Consider the following 15,610-nt stretch of genomic DNA (forward strand, 5'->3'; position numbering starts at 1 on the left):
ATGCAAGCTGGTGCAGCCACTCTGAAAAACAGTATGGAGGTTCCTCAAAAAGTTGAAAATAGAGCTATGACCCAGCAATTGCACTACTGGGTATTTCACCCAAAGATACAAACATAGTGATCCGAAGGGGCACCTGCACCTCAATGTTTATAGTAGCAATATCCACAATAGCCAAACTATGGAAAGAGCCCAGATGTCCATCAACAGATGGAAGGATAAAGAAGATGTGGTATGTACAATGGAATACTACTCGGTCATCAAAAAGTGGAATCTTGCCATTTGCAACAACGTAGATGGAACTAGAGGGTATTATGCTAAGTGAAATAAGTCAATCAGAGAAAGACAATTATCATATGATCTCACTGATATGCAGAATTTAAGAAACAAAACAGAGGATCATAGGGGAAGAGAGGAAAAACTAAAACAAGATGAAATCAGAGAGGGAGATAAACTGTAAGAGACTCTTAATCATAGGAAACAAACAGTGTTGCTGGAGGGGAGGGGGGAAGGGGAATGGGGTAACTGTGTGATGGACATTAAGGAGGGCACCTGATGTAATGAGTACTGGGAATTATATAAGACTGATGAATCACTGCCCTCTGCCTTTGAAACCAGTAATACATTATATGTTAATTAATTGAATTAAAAAATAAAATATTTAATTCTAATATTAGCAGAATTCTCTGGAAAATTTACAATGCAATGCTTTTTTTGTCTCCTTTTCCCAAAAATGTCCCTCAACTTTGATATGTGTCTGTTGAACAATATTTCTAAATTTGAGAAGTTAGTTTAAAAACAAATAAGGCATTAACTTGTTTTCAACGAGAATTTGAAATCTGAATCTAAAAATCCTTGATGTTATTACTGATCCCCCTTGGAACTGCTGGGATCTTGTTTAGGGATCTTGGCTGTTTAGGGATCTTGGTTTCAACTACTACATAAATATAGTGATACATAATTTATCTATTTTGATACCGAGTTTCTTTTTTAAAATCAATTTAAAGGCACACAATGGAAGAACCATTTTCACAGGTTAATACATCTTGTGTCTGCTTCAAATTTATTTATTGTTTTATTGTTTTGTTTAAGTAATCTCTACACCCAACATGGGACTTGAACTCACCACCCTGGTATGGAGAGTTGTAAACTCTTCTGACAGAGCCAACGAGGTGCCCGGTCTGCTTCAAATTTTAAACTTGCATTTCTTCACTTTTATGAAGATGGAAGGAGTAGATGAGTTATGTTATAGACAGATTGTAATATTGGGTTGTTAGAAGTAGTTTTCTTTGCCATGTATCCTTGACTTTCAGGTAAGCAATGGATGAGTTTATTGGGTCACTGCACACCTGATTTTGATAAGTTTTGTGTTTTTAACTCTTAGAATGGAATTGGCCATCACATATATGTACAGAAATATGATGTAAATTAAACCTTTAACAACACTCAGATTTGAAAAAATATAATTGTATGAGACTTATTTTTTCAGACTAATTTTTGTATACGTTGTATTAAATCACCAAGTGTATCTAGATCCTTCACTATGAAGAAACAGGCTTCCTGTATCATCTGGAGATGTTTTAATGATTATAACTCTTATGGAGCAGATGAACCTAAAATTAGAGAATCTGAAGAATCCTAAGACGTAGAAGGTAATGTAGAAAACATCTAGTCTGATGTAAGAGTCTCTCGTCATCTCTGGCACAAAGTCATTTATTATCTGCTTAGATATGTCCAAATAGAAGTGAACTCACTAATCCCTAAGATGGCTATTCCATTTTTGAAGAGTTCAAATTGTTAAAAATCTATTCCTTATGTTAGAGCCAAGATCTGTCTCCGTCTAATTTTTACGCTTTGGACTTATCCTTTAAAAGCTCTATGGAGGGGTGCCTGGGTGCCTCAGTGGGTTAAGTGGTCAGTGGCTGACTCTTGATTTCGGTTTGGGTCATGATCTCAGGGGAGGGAGCCCGCGATGGGCTCCTCACTCCGTGGGGAGTCTGCTTAAGGATTCTGTCTCTCCCTCTGCCTCTGCCCCTGCTCTCTCTCTCTAAACTAACTAACTAACTAAATAAATAAGTCTTAAAAGAAGAAAATAAAAGCCATATGAAATACATTTAAAGTATCCTTCATAGGAGCAGCATCTCTTGTGTTCTTCCCATGAAGTCTTTTTTCTAGCTCTGAACATCCTAGGTTTTTTCGATATTCTTTATATGACACGGTTCTTAAGGCCTTCCTACCTAGCTGACATGCTCTGAACTTACTGACGCTTAGCGGGGTATCGTGCAGAGCTGCAGTGGTTCAACTTCAGGGTGCTGGAATAGATGCACTAGGGTGCTTGTTACAAATGGAAATTCTGACTTCCTAAATCTGAGATGGGGCTCTGGAAACTCTGCTTTTAATTAGTATCACAAGGTAATTCTGATGCAAAAGGCCTCTGGACCTCCCTTTGAGAAATACTGCTTCAAAATGTAGTACCAACAGATCTCTGAATTCCTTCCCCAAAGGCGTCAGCTGGTGAGAAAGACGAATGTGTAAAATGGCCCTTACAAGGCAGAGCAGGGTGAAATGAATGTGAGGGCCACAGGTTGGAGAGGACATGCCGATCTTTAGGCTGACAGATGGGGCAGGTCTTGGGAGTAGTTTGCCCCAACGTGGGGGAATGGTTCTCTGGGTGGAAATGAGTGTGCGGGGAGGGGTGGAAGGATATCTATCTGTCTATCTATCTATCTATCTATCCATCCATCCATCCATCCATCCATCTATCCATCCATCCGTCTATCCATCCATCCATCCATCCATCCATCCATCCATCCATCCATCTATCCATCTATCTGTCCATCCATCCATCCAGCCATCCATCCAGCCATCTATCCATCTATCGCCAAAAAGAAGTAGCTAAAAACCCCCACAATATTACCTGCTTGTAGGTTAAACAGAACTGTCATGATAAATAACTTTTGGGTTGAAAGAAAATAAAAACTGAAATTAAAGACAGCATGGAGAATATTACATAGCAAAGCCTACGGCATACAGAAAGTAGTATTAAAAAGAAAACATACAGCTCTAGAAATGCACTTAGAAGACATGAAATATCGATGTTAATCAATGAACCAAACATTGAACTCGATAAACTAGACAAAGAACATCAACAACAAACCCAAAAAAGCAGAGTCATGGGATGAAAAGAGATAATGAAGTCGAAAACAATCAAACGTGTACTTGGTTCATGTACCCAAACAGATTCTTAGAAAGACCAAGAAAATAGACAAACCTTGGGTAAGTCTGATGAAAAGAGAAAAAAGATGGAGAAGGAGAGAAAATGCCAAAAAACGAAGCTGGTGATGGAAAGGGGACATAATCACGGAAATAGTGAAGACTTAAGACATAAGAAGTTCCTGTGCACTGCTTTAGAGCAATATATTTAAAATCTAAGTGAAACAGAGGAATTTCTAGGGAAATACAAGCCAAAAGTAACCCAAAAAAGAGACAGAGAAACTAATAGCCCAATAACCACAGAAGCGGTTGGAAAGTAAAAGAAATGTATTGAAAAGGAAAAGAGCACAGTGATGTGATATACTTCACTGAACTGTGCACTTAAAGATGGTTAAGATGGTAAACTTTATTTATGTATTTTTTTACCATAGTTGAAAAAAATTTTTTAAAGGAGAAGAAAAGGCCCCAGGTCTCGGTGATTTTTTGAGCAGGTTCTAGACAAGCTTTAAGAAAGAGGTTAATTCCTTTTTACTTACATATTCCTGTAGCATGGAAACTAAGGAAGTATTTGCAATGTCTTTCTATAAGGTTAACCTAACCCAGACAAGGAAAGGAAAAAGTATAGCACGAAAAAGAAAAACTCACCTCAATCTCACTCATGAATATAAATATAGAAAAAATCAAATAGTAGCAATTTAAATTCAGCAGTGGGTTAAAAGGAAAACAGATCATAGACATCTGCTAGACCATAAGCTCCGCGAAGAATCATTGCCGGTTCCCTCAAACATGCCAAGTGCTTCGCATATATTAGGTACATGTATTTCTGTCGAATTGAATGAGTCGAATTAACCAAATATATTCCAGGAATGCAACGTGGAATGTGTGGTTCACATTAGGGAATATGGTTCATTATGCTGGAAGAATAAAGAATAAACAGATAATCTTGTAAGATGCTGAAAAAATTTTTTTAAACCTCAACTCCCATTCCTGATAAAAGTTGTTCTAACCTAGGGAAAGGAAATTGCCTTGAGGGCCATCTGCTAAAAAACGTAATTAAACTTCACACTTTTTAGGAGACGTTAAAAGCCTCTCCATGAATAAGACAAGAATGGCCGCTCTACCTGCTGCTATGCAATGGTGTCCTAGAGGTCTTAGCCAAGGTAAAAAAAATAAAGAAATAAAAGAGATAAGTACTGGAAAAGAGGAGACAAAAATCATTATATGCAGGCAATGTGATTGCCTATTTAGATAATGTAAGGCAATGAAGGAAACACGAATTAGAATTAATAAGAGAGCGTAATAAAATGGCTCCATCAAAGATAAACAAATCAACATCTTCCCGTACGCTAGCAATAACCAATAAAAAATATAATGGGAAAAATTACATTGATAAGAATAACAAGACTATAAAGAGAAATATATGACTTATATTAAAAATACTGTAAATATTTTGTGAAAGACAATTTAAGACATTTTGAATAAATGGTGGTGGAAAATAACCGAAATATATCAGTGATCGTGAAAGTCAAAATAAATGAATTAAACTCACATGTTTAAAAACATATTCTTTTCTTTTTCTTTTTTTTTTTTAAAGATTTTATTTATTTATTTGTCAGAGAGAGAGAGCATGAGAGAGCAAGAGAGAGCACAAGCAGGGGGAGCAGCAGGCAGAGGGAGAAGCGACTCCTCGCGGAGCAGGGAGCCTGACGCGGGACTCGATCCCAAGACCCCGGGATCGTGGTCTGAGCCAAAGGCAGACACCACTGACTGAGCCACTCACGCACCCCCAAAACATGTTGTTTTCATATTATATTTATGTTATAAAAATATGTTTAAAAACATATTATATTTTTTGAAAGAGCTATATGATGTTTATAATACATGTAAAATATAAAAATTTTATTTTAAAAAATAACAAGGAATGTTCAAAGTAAAACATAGGAAGAGCTACAGCAGGCAAACACTAACTGAACTGAAAGCTATACAACGCACGCTAAGGCAAAAAGAATTAAGGCCTCAACGTGAAAAATAAGAAGTAAAACTTAAAATTTTGAGCTCGAGATGTGGACGATCTGTTCTTAAACCAAACACCGAAAGCACAAACTTTAAAGAAAAAGAAAGATTAATTTTACTACATCAAAATCAGAACCCATCTACAACGAAAGCCCCATAACCAGAGGAAAAATGGCCACATACTAGAAGACACTTGCGAGGGGTGTGTGGGGGGTTGTGGGTGCAAGTTTACATCTGGAAGGGTTAGTATCCAGGATGCCTAGAGCACCTTGTAAAACAGGAAAATTTAAAAATGGATAAATGTGTAACATCTTCTGCTCAGTTTATTTGGTTCAGGATGGGGAATATCTGATTTCCGAGCAATACGTAGGTAAAGACCATGCGGTTAACTATGAGGCAATCATTTGATCTGGCTTACAAAAGAGAAGCAGATGCCAACTTCAGTCATAGTACGAGAACATTGTCCAGAACTCTGTTTTGTCCAGATTATACCCACCATTTTGGGTTTTTCATAATTAGGGAATATTCATGTGATTTTTTTTTTTTAAAGATTTTATTTATTTATTTATTTGACAGAGAGAGACAGCCAGCGAGAGAGGGAACACAGCAGGGGGAGTGGGAGAGGAAGAAGCAGGCTCCTAGCGGAAGAGCCTGATGTGGGGCTCGATCCCACAACGCCGGGATCACGCCCTGAGCCGAAGGCAGACGCTTAACCGCTGTGCCACCCAGGCACCCCTCATGTGATTTTTTAACTGAAAAAAGGAAAATGTATGATGAGGTTTGAAAATGATCTGATAAGGTGTCAAGTTTGCTAAACTAGATATTTATTATCCAACTTTCAAATTTTTGCTGCTTTTCTCTTTTCTTGCATTCTATTTGTTCTTGGAGGCACATGGCTTTATTATCACTTTAGCGGCGTTTACGCAAGGTAAACACTTGGGTTCAATCCACCATCTATAAACAGTCCTTTTCTTCAGATTAAGGAATGAACAATAAGATAAACAACTTTTATTTAAAAAAAAAAAGAGGGATTGGCATTTTGTGCTACTTCTTGAATATTTCGAGATCTATCAGGGACAGCAGTGTGCTTCTTAGCAATTGATCTGCAGTCTTATTTTCGTGACATAAAATGTCGAGCTGACTGGGCCATATCTGATCTCATTTTTGCTAGCCCTTATTGTCTCATATATGCTTAAAAATAGCCATAACTAAAGAAAATCTCTTACTTAAAAATTAACTATTGTATTTAATGTCTGTACGATGAGGATGAGCGATAGAGAAGCAGTTTGCTCTTGTTTTCAAAGGTCTGGACAGCAGTGTTTATGTTTCTGCCGTTTAAATCTTACCTGATAAATAATTCAATTCTAGGAAGAAATTAAAGACATGAGCTCAAATTCTTCAGTTTTGTGGGTATTGTTAAATTGTTGTGGGACAAATGTTTGTCAAGTGAGATGATTTAATGACTAATCAATATGAAAATCACCAAAGCCTATCTTAATTTCATACTTTTTCTGGATTCATTCCCTTGTGAATCATTCCGTTAAAACAATTTTTCTTGTATTCACCACAGCTTTATTTACGATCAACACAAACATGATTGATTACGTAATGATGGCTTCATTCCTTTGAATGTTGAACAGTCACAAAAGTTATAATGATGAACATAGTTACACGGTGAAGTTTCGCAAGAGAACAATAGATGAGCAAGTATCAGGCAAAGATGTTTCATGAGGGAGACAATGTGATCTCATAGAAAGATACTAACCTCGAACCCAGAGCAACCGAGGTCTCAGTCTCAGGTTTACTACTACGCAAATCGTGTGGCTTGACTTCCTAGACTTCAGTGTCCCCATCTGTCCAATGGGTATATTGTTAGCTACTCTGCAAGTTTGTTGCCAAGACGTGAATTAAACCCCTACCTAGCACAGTTCCTCGGCACACAGTGGTAATGTTAACTGAGCACCTACCAGGACGGCAGCTGTAAACCAGACTTGAACCTTGAAGGAAGACAGTAGAAACACACACATGTGATGACTCCAGTGCTAAGGGTAGAGTTGGCATGTTGTTTTTCTCTTTTCTAGAAATTGGAGCCCTGGCAGCTGACTGTTCTGTGTTAGAGGAGATTAGAAGTTCTAAATGTCACTGTATTTTGCAAGGAGGGTGCCTATGTCACTCACACTTGCACCCCGTATTCTTCTCTCCGAGGCTCAGGCTTCAGCGATCCGGGCTGCCTTTTTCTCCCCAGATGCTACAAGCTTGGGCTCAATCCCTCCCAAGTCTAATTCTGGACTGGAATACCGTGTCCCCTAATTGCTCACTCCTCCCAGGCCTTTTTCATTTTAAGAATGCTATTATAAACCACTTTGGGGAGTTACAAAAAACAAGCACTGAGAAATTACAAAGCACATGGAGGTCTTATAGGAGTGGCCTTTGGGCCGTGGTACCTGCCTCCTTTCGACATGGTAACTCAAAGGTGAAGCTCCCTGTCATAAGCAGAATAATGCCCCCTCCCCAAAGATGTCCATATTAGGATTAGGATTCTTAGAACCTGTGAATCTGTCGTGTTAGATGGCAAAGGAGAATTAAGGTCGCAGGTGGAATTGAGGTGCTAGTCAGCTGCCTCTAAGCGATAAAAGAGTACTGGTGACTATAGTCAATAATACTGTACTATATGTTTGGAAGTTCTGAAGAGAGGAGATCCTAAAAGTTCTTATTATGAGAAAAAAATGTAACTAGGTGAGGTGACGGATGTTAAACAAACTTATTATTTGACTTATATTGTGTAATCATTTTACAATGTGTATGTATATCAAATCATTATTTTGCACACCTTAAGCTAATCCGGTGTTATATGTCAACTGCATCTCAATAAAATTGGAAAAAGTAAAAATAAAATTTTTAATAGCTAAAAAGAGTTAGCAAGAATACTACCTAGGTGGGTCCAATGTAATCACAAGGGTCCTTAAAAGTGGATAAAGGAGGTAGAAGAGAGGGTCAGAGAAAGATATTCTTTCATAAGAAAAGATTTTAGGAATGATTCTGATGGAATATTTCTGATGAAATAACCAAAAAGTTAGTATGTGCTGAGTTAGCGTGTGATTTCTTAAGCAAAATACTTTTGAACTCAGCAGCAAATAGAGTAATGGTCCCTGAGACCCTTAAGGGGATTTGCAAGGTTAAAAATTATTTTCAGGGGCGCCTGGGTGGCACAGCGTTAAGCGTCTGCCTTCAGCTCAGGGCGTGATCCCGGCGTTATGGGATTGAGCCCATCAGGCTCCTCTGCTATGAGCCTGCTTCTTCCTCTCCCACTCCCCCTGCTTGTGTTCCCTCTCTCGCTGGCTGTCTCTGTCTCTGTCGAATAAATAAATAAAAATCTTAAAAAAAAATTATTTTCAAAAAATTTTTTGACACGATGTGCCTCCCTCCGCCCCCCCACCTGCTCCCGTTGATATTACATTGATGGTACAAAAGCAATGGTAGGTAAAACCGCCAGTCCCTTAACTCAAATTAAGCAGTGGCACCAAACTATACTACTCAGTGGTCATCGTATTCTTCACTGCCAGCCACTTGCAGAAAGAAAGGGACAGGGGAAGGAGGGAAAAAAAAGGAAGGAAGGAAAGAAGAAAAGGAAAGAAAGGAGGAGAGAAAAAAGAAGGAAGGGAGGGAGGGAGGAAGGAACGAAGGAAGGAAGGAAAGAAGACAATAAGAAAGAGAGAGACCAGTTGCACTTAAGACTGATCTTGATGAAGCAGAAGAAATTATTTTATTATATGCTGATCCCTGAGTAGGTGTGTTTTTGATATTCTGGGGGATGAAATAAGAACACACAAACACTTCTGCTGTATACCAAAGTGTGATGGTTGTCTTGTGGAAAAACGCTTGTGCAGTTGCTTGAATTGTGAGCTGAACTAGCTACTGTTTTGGCCACGGACACCATTTTTACTTGAAAGAACAACTACTGATAAATCTATGATCGAGACAGGTATATGGTGGACATTTTCTGGAAAACGGACAAAGTGAGCCTATCGCTTCAGGGTAAACAACTGACCAAATCCATTGCCAATGATAAAATCTGGGCTTTCAAACAAATGTAGGAATTTCGGAAAAATTGTACTGTCATTGTGAACTTGACAGCTTCCTAATCTTTAAAGATTTTCTAATCAGATCATATTCGTAAATAGAATATCTTGCTATTTATACAATGAAATGTGTTAACATTTTGAAGATCTGCACATTTCAGTGACCCAATATTTTTGAAAGATCAATGCGTGATGTTACAAAATAAGCATAAGCAAAAGTTCTGTTCAGAGAACAAGCTGGACTAGTTTTTTTCTTTTAAAGATTTATTTGTTTATTTTAGAGAGACACTGAGAGAGAGAAAGCAGGGTGAGGAACAGAGGGGAGGGGGAGAATCCTTGATATGACTCCCCCATAAGTGGGGAGCCCAAGGCGGGGCTTGACCCCAGGGCCCTGAGATCGTGACCTGAGCTGAAACCAAGAGCTGGGTGCTTAACTGACTGAGCCCCCCATGTGCCCCTGGACTAATGGCTTTTAAGGTAACAGTATGAAAAGTTCATTGATATGCTTTCAGATTCCACATTGCAATTAACCTTTTAAAAACTACTACTTGTTGGGACGCCTGGGTGGCTCAGTCGATTCAATGTCTGCCTTCAACTCCCAGAGTCCCGGGATAGAGCCTCACTGCGGGCTCCCTACTCAGCGGGGAGCCTGCTTCTCCCTCTCCAGCTCCCCCCCACAAATAAATAAATAAAAACTTCAAACAACAACAACAACAACAACAAACCCCCCTACTACTTGTTAAGTTTTGGGGTAGTATCAAAGAAGAATATCCACAATTATTTGAAAAGGCCATTAAAATATTCCTCCTCTTTCTAACTACATATTTTTGTGAGGCTGAATTTTCTTCAAATATTTTAACCTTTTCAAACAACATATCACAACAAATTAATGATAGAAGCAGATATGAGAGAGAATCCAGATATATTAAAGAGAGTTGCAAAAATGTAAAATAATGCCACCCTCTTACAAATTTTTTATTTTGCAAAATATAATTATTTTTCTTTTTCTTTTTTTTTTTTTAAGATTTTATTTATTTATTCGACAGAGACAGAGACAGCCAGCGAGAGAGGGAACACAAGCAGGGGGAGTGGGAGAGGAAGAAGCAGGCTCATAGCGGAGGAGCCTGACGTGGGGCTCGATCCCATAACGCCGGGATCACACCCTGAGCCAAAGGCAGACGCTTAACCGCTGTGCCACCCAGGTGCCCCTATAATTATTTTTCTTAAAATGTTGTCCATGTTAACATATAATGAATTTATTTTTAAATGAATTAATTGATAATTTTAAAATATCTCCGTTTTGGGGCATTCAGTGGGGAGTCTGCTTGAGGCCCCTCCCCCTCTCCCTCTCCCTTTGCCCCTTCACCTGCTCACACTCGTGCTCTCAAGTAAATAAATTAACCTTAAAAAATAAAATATCTCAGTTTTAATTTTTAATATGGTAAATATCAGTAGGTATAACCCTCATAATCAAAAACTCTTTGGGGTTCTCGGTAATGTTTCAATGTAAAGGGGTCCTGAGACCAAAAAGATTGAGAGCCGCCAGAGCAGAGATCTTTGCTGCATGTTCATCTTATGATGAACATTGCTAAAGTAAGTTATGCGATGAATCTTATTAGTACTTTAAATCATGTTGACATTTTTTAAAGGCAGTTAAGTAAATATAAAACAATAAATACAGTATTTAATATATACCATTTCTGACAGGTCAAAGCCTACATTACATTTATATTTTTGGCCTGACTAATGCCGTAACAGCCCCATAAAACTTATATAAAAACTCAAGGACTTGCATTCAAGCATCGGAAAACAGATTTCTAGATTATTCTGACAGAGTCCAATTATGCTAAAAGCCAGAGGGATGAGCTGCCTCAAATGTTTGCAGAAATGATTTCTTTTTTTAAAGTAGCTCTGTCAGCTGGAGAACAGAAAAAGAACAAACTTGCTGAACGAGGATGGGTTGGAGTAGGCCAGAACTCCCGTCTCAATTCTGTAATTGGCATTCCGGCTGCAGCCAGGAGAAGCCTAAGCGTGGGAGATCTATAGGGCTGTCATCTACATCAAACTCAAAGTGCTTACGTGAGTAATTTTTAGGTTCTAACTGCAAGCATGGTATGGGTTATGACTTTAATGGATAACAGTGGACACGTGAGATTTTATGTTGATTATTGTACTTCAACAGACTGCTTCACTTATCTAACGTATGAATAGACCACGATACCTCTTCATCAGATCCCACAGACGTATTATCATCAGCACCAAACTGTGTATATGAAAGCTCTTTGAGAAAGGAAAAATGTGAAATGGGAGATTTATTATTAATAATAATATACTTAGAGACATTTTAGAATTGTGGTTTTGGACTTAGACTAGTCAAGCCTTAAATTCTGGCTTTGTCACTGATGATCGTGTAACTTGAAACAAGTTTCTTTAACCTGTGTGACCCTCAGTTTTGTCCATCATAATACCTGTAATACTACTTATCTCATGGGTTACCATGAGGATTAATGAGGTGAAGTGCTTATGAGTGGGTAAGCGTGCCTAACTGTAAGAAGTGTGCGGCGGATGATAGCTCCGGCAGTTACCATCAACTACAATAGTAATTATACTAATGCTAATTTTATACCTTAATGATAGGGGTTAGCATATCTTATTCTGTTATTTACCAAGAGAAAGTTCTTTGAGGCATAGAGTCGCTTGGGTAATATTGGATATCATTTGAGGACATAGCCGGGATTCCTATCTTCCCCCCAACTATTTCACTTACTTGTCCAGATAGCAGGGAAAAGAATGAAGTTTGGTGGCTGGAGGAAAAAATATTTTGTCCTCAAAAAGGCCATATTTGAAAGATGCATATTATTATTACTTTTAAAAAGATTGTATTTATTTATTTGACAGAGAGAGAGCAGGAAAGCACAAGCAGGGGGAGTGCCAGAGGGAAAGGGAGAAGCAGGCAGCCCACTGAGCAGGGAGCCCAACGTGGGTCTTGATCCAGCACCCTGGGATCATGACCTGAGCCGAAGGCAGATGCTTAAGCAGATGCCACCCAGGCACCCCATGAAAGATGCATATTATTGATTAGCAGGCCTTTCCTGGGAAAAAGGTGATAACACCAGTATCCATAACTGTTCAAGGAAATGAGCTGGTGGAAGTGTAAAATAGTACAATATTTTGTCAGGCAATTTAGAAATATGTATTAAAGATCTTAAAAATATTCAAACTTTGACCCAGCATTTCTGTCTTTGGGAAATTCTTCTAAGGAAAAGACACCAAGATGTATAAGCAAGATTTATATTTATGGATGTTCTTCACAGCATTATTTATAATAGTGAGATAGAAACAACAAGTTAAATGTGTAGTAATAGAATTGCTTAAGTAAAGTATAGCCTAGTCATAGAATAAAAGCATATGTGACTCCTAACAGTCATATTGGGGGTAAAAATCTCAAGGGCCTTCCGGTGCTTAGCCAGCAAACCAAATATGCAACATACCTGAGTGTGAGATACTAGTGAGCGGTCTGTGGTAAACTGGAGAGTTCACGCTCCACTCGAAGGCGCTAAAATTCAAATTATAAAACAACACTATTCTGGTCAGCAAAAGGCAAAGTCTGAATTCTGCTCACGGTTTATCACCTCGAAACAGCTACTGATGGAGAATACTAAAATGTGGGGAAATATACATGGTATCCTTTTACATTAAATTAATTAATTAATTAATATTATGTAGGCTTCACGCCCAGCGTGGAGCCCAGCACAGGGCTTGAACTCACAACCCTGAGATGAAGACCTGAGATCAAAAGCAGGACACTTAACCGACCGAGCCACCCAGGCACCCCTACATGCTACACTTTTAAGTGACAAAAGCAAATAAGAAAAATACAGGTAAAGGATGATTTCAATATTTTTTAAAAGTATGTTGTTTGTAGACATATCCCTTTCCGGTCTGTTGGTTGGTCTGCCTTATCTGTTTGGGAGTATATTTGTCAAAACAATAGTAGCAAACTTGCATAGACCTTACTGCGTGCCAGTGATTGTTTAAGCACCTTACACATGTTGACTCATTTAATCCTCAGAGCAATAATAGATGCTACCACTACCCCCATTTTACAGACGCTAAGGCTGAGGCACAGAGAGTTTAAGTAATCTGTCCAAGGTCACACAGCTCAAAAGTAGCAGAGGTGGGATTCAAGCTGAGGCAGTAGAGACATGCTATATTAAAACCAAAAAGGTTCAACTTGTTTGAGGTGTTCTGGGTGTAGCTTTTATTTTCTTTATGTTTTTTTGGTGGTTAAAGTTTTTCTATAATGAGCATATATTTTATAATCAGAAAAAGCACCATGTTTTATGAAAAGTGTACATATATCGCCTAGGCTTGTGCTCCCTTTGTCTTCTCTAATTACTGTTCTCTATTAATGAAAATTAGTTTGTCTGATTTGCTACCTGAAACCTCAGGCCCCTAAGGAAATAAAAAAATAGGACAGATACGTTGTATGGAGGTGGAAGGAAGAGCACGTCAGTACCAGGCTCTGTGGGACAGCGGAAGAGCACTGAGCCAGAAACAGCAGGACTAGGTTAATGAGTGCACTGCGGGTGGCTGTCACCACAGACAAGTATTGTTTGGACCTGGCCCTATACCTCATTTAAAACATGGTAATATTATTTAATATACCACTTTCATGTCATGTAGAATTTTTTAAAAATTAACAAATATTCATTAGATTCCTCCTTGCTAGTTATAAATGTGCAATGAAAAGTCATATAAGGAACCTGTAACTTAGTAAGGGAGATATGGGACTACTAGATTATGACCATTACCACTAAAAAGATACTGTGGGGGCGCCTGGGTGGCGCAGTCGTTAAGCGTCTGCCTTCAGCTCACGGTGTGATCCCGGCGTTCTGGGATCGAGCCCCACATCAGGCTCTTCCGCTGGGAGCCTGCTTCCTTCTCTCCCACTCCCCCTGCTTGTGTTCCGTCTCTCACTGGCTGTCTCTCTGTCAAATCATGAATAAATAAAATCTTAAAAAAAAAAAAAGATACTGTGTACCTTGAGAAGTCAAAGTGGGGAGAGCTTAATTATTTTTTTCCAGCTTTATTGAGCTATAATTGATATATAACATTGTGCAGATTTAACGTGTACAAGGTGATGATATGATACACATATATGTTGCAAAATGTTTACCACAGTAAGGTTAGTTAGCACTTCCCTTACCTCACATAATCACCATTTGTGCATGTGGGAAGAACATTGAAGATCTACTTTCTTGACGACTTTCAAACATATAGTATTGGTTTGGTTTTTTTTAAATATTTTATTTATTTATTTAAGAGAGAGAGAGAGAGAATGAGAGGAGCTGCAGGCAGAGGGAGAAGCAGACCCCCGCTGAGCAGGCAGCCGGATGCGGAGCTCGATCCTAGGACTTCAGGATCATGACCTAAGTCGAAGGTAGACGCTTAACCGACCGAGGCACCCAGGCATCCCCATGTAATGCAGTATTGTTGACTATAGTCACCATGCTATACATTAGATCCCCAGGGGCAACTTCATTTATCCCGAAAGTCTTTGACCCTCTGCCAGGTGTTAAACACTATTCTAGGTACAGGGAAGATAGCAAATGGTGAGACGAACACAGTCCCTGCCCTCAGAGTGTTTATGTTCTAACATTGAAGACAGAGAAATAATTGCAACGTAGCCTCGAGTAAAGGCACAGAAAAAGAAAGAAAATGACCCCGATCACAGTATAACCTGGCAAAGCCAGAATACAAAAAACACATTAGGGACACCTGGGTGGCTCAGTCGGTTGAGTGTCTGCCTTCGACTCAGGTCATGATCCAAGGGTCGTGGGATCGAGTCCCACGTCAGGCTCCCTGCTCAGTGGGGAGTCTGCATGTCCCTCTCCCTCTGCCCCTACTTGTGTGAGTTCTCTCTCTCTCTGACATATAAATAAATAAAATCTTTAAAAACAAAACATACTAATTAGCCCCACAAAAGAACATTATGGGTCATTCTTAACTCATGAACATATGTCTAAAATCTGAAATATTAGCAAATAAAATCAGTAGTGTATTCAAAGACTAATCCATCATGACCAATGAGATTTATTCCAGGTTTATAGAATGGTTTGATATTAGAAAGTCTATACATAGAATTCAATAGATTAATATACTAAAGAGGGAAAGATCATTTTAAGAGATGGATAAAAAGGATTTGATAAAATGCAACGTCATTCCTGAATAAATAATAAAAATCCTTAGCAAAAAAGGAATAGAGAGAAAATTTCTTAACTCGATAAAAAGTTCTTAATGTACAA

This window comes from Ursus maritimus, unplaced genomic scaffold (genome assembly GCF_017311325.1).
Source record: "Ursus maritimus isolate PB19 unplaced genomic scaffold, ASM1731132v1 scaffold_12, whole genome shotgun sequence".
NCBI lineage: Eukaryota > Metazoa > Chordata > Mammalia > Carnivora > Ursidae > Ursus > Ursus maritimus.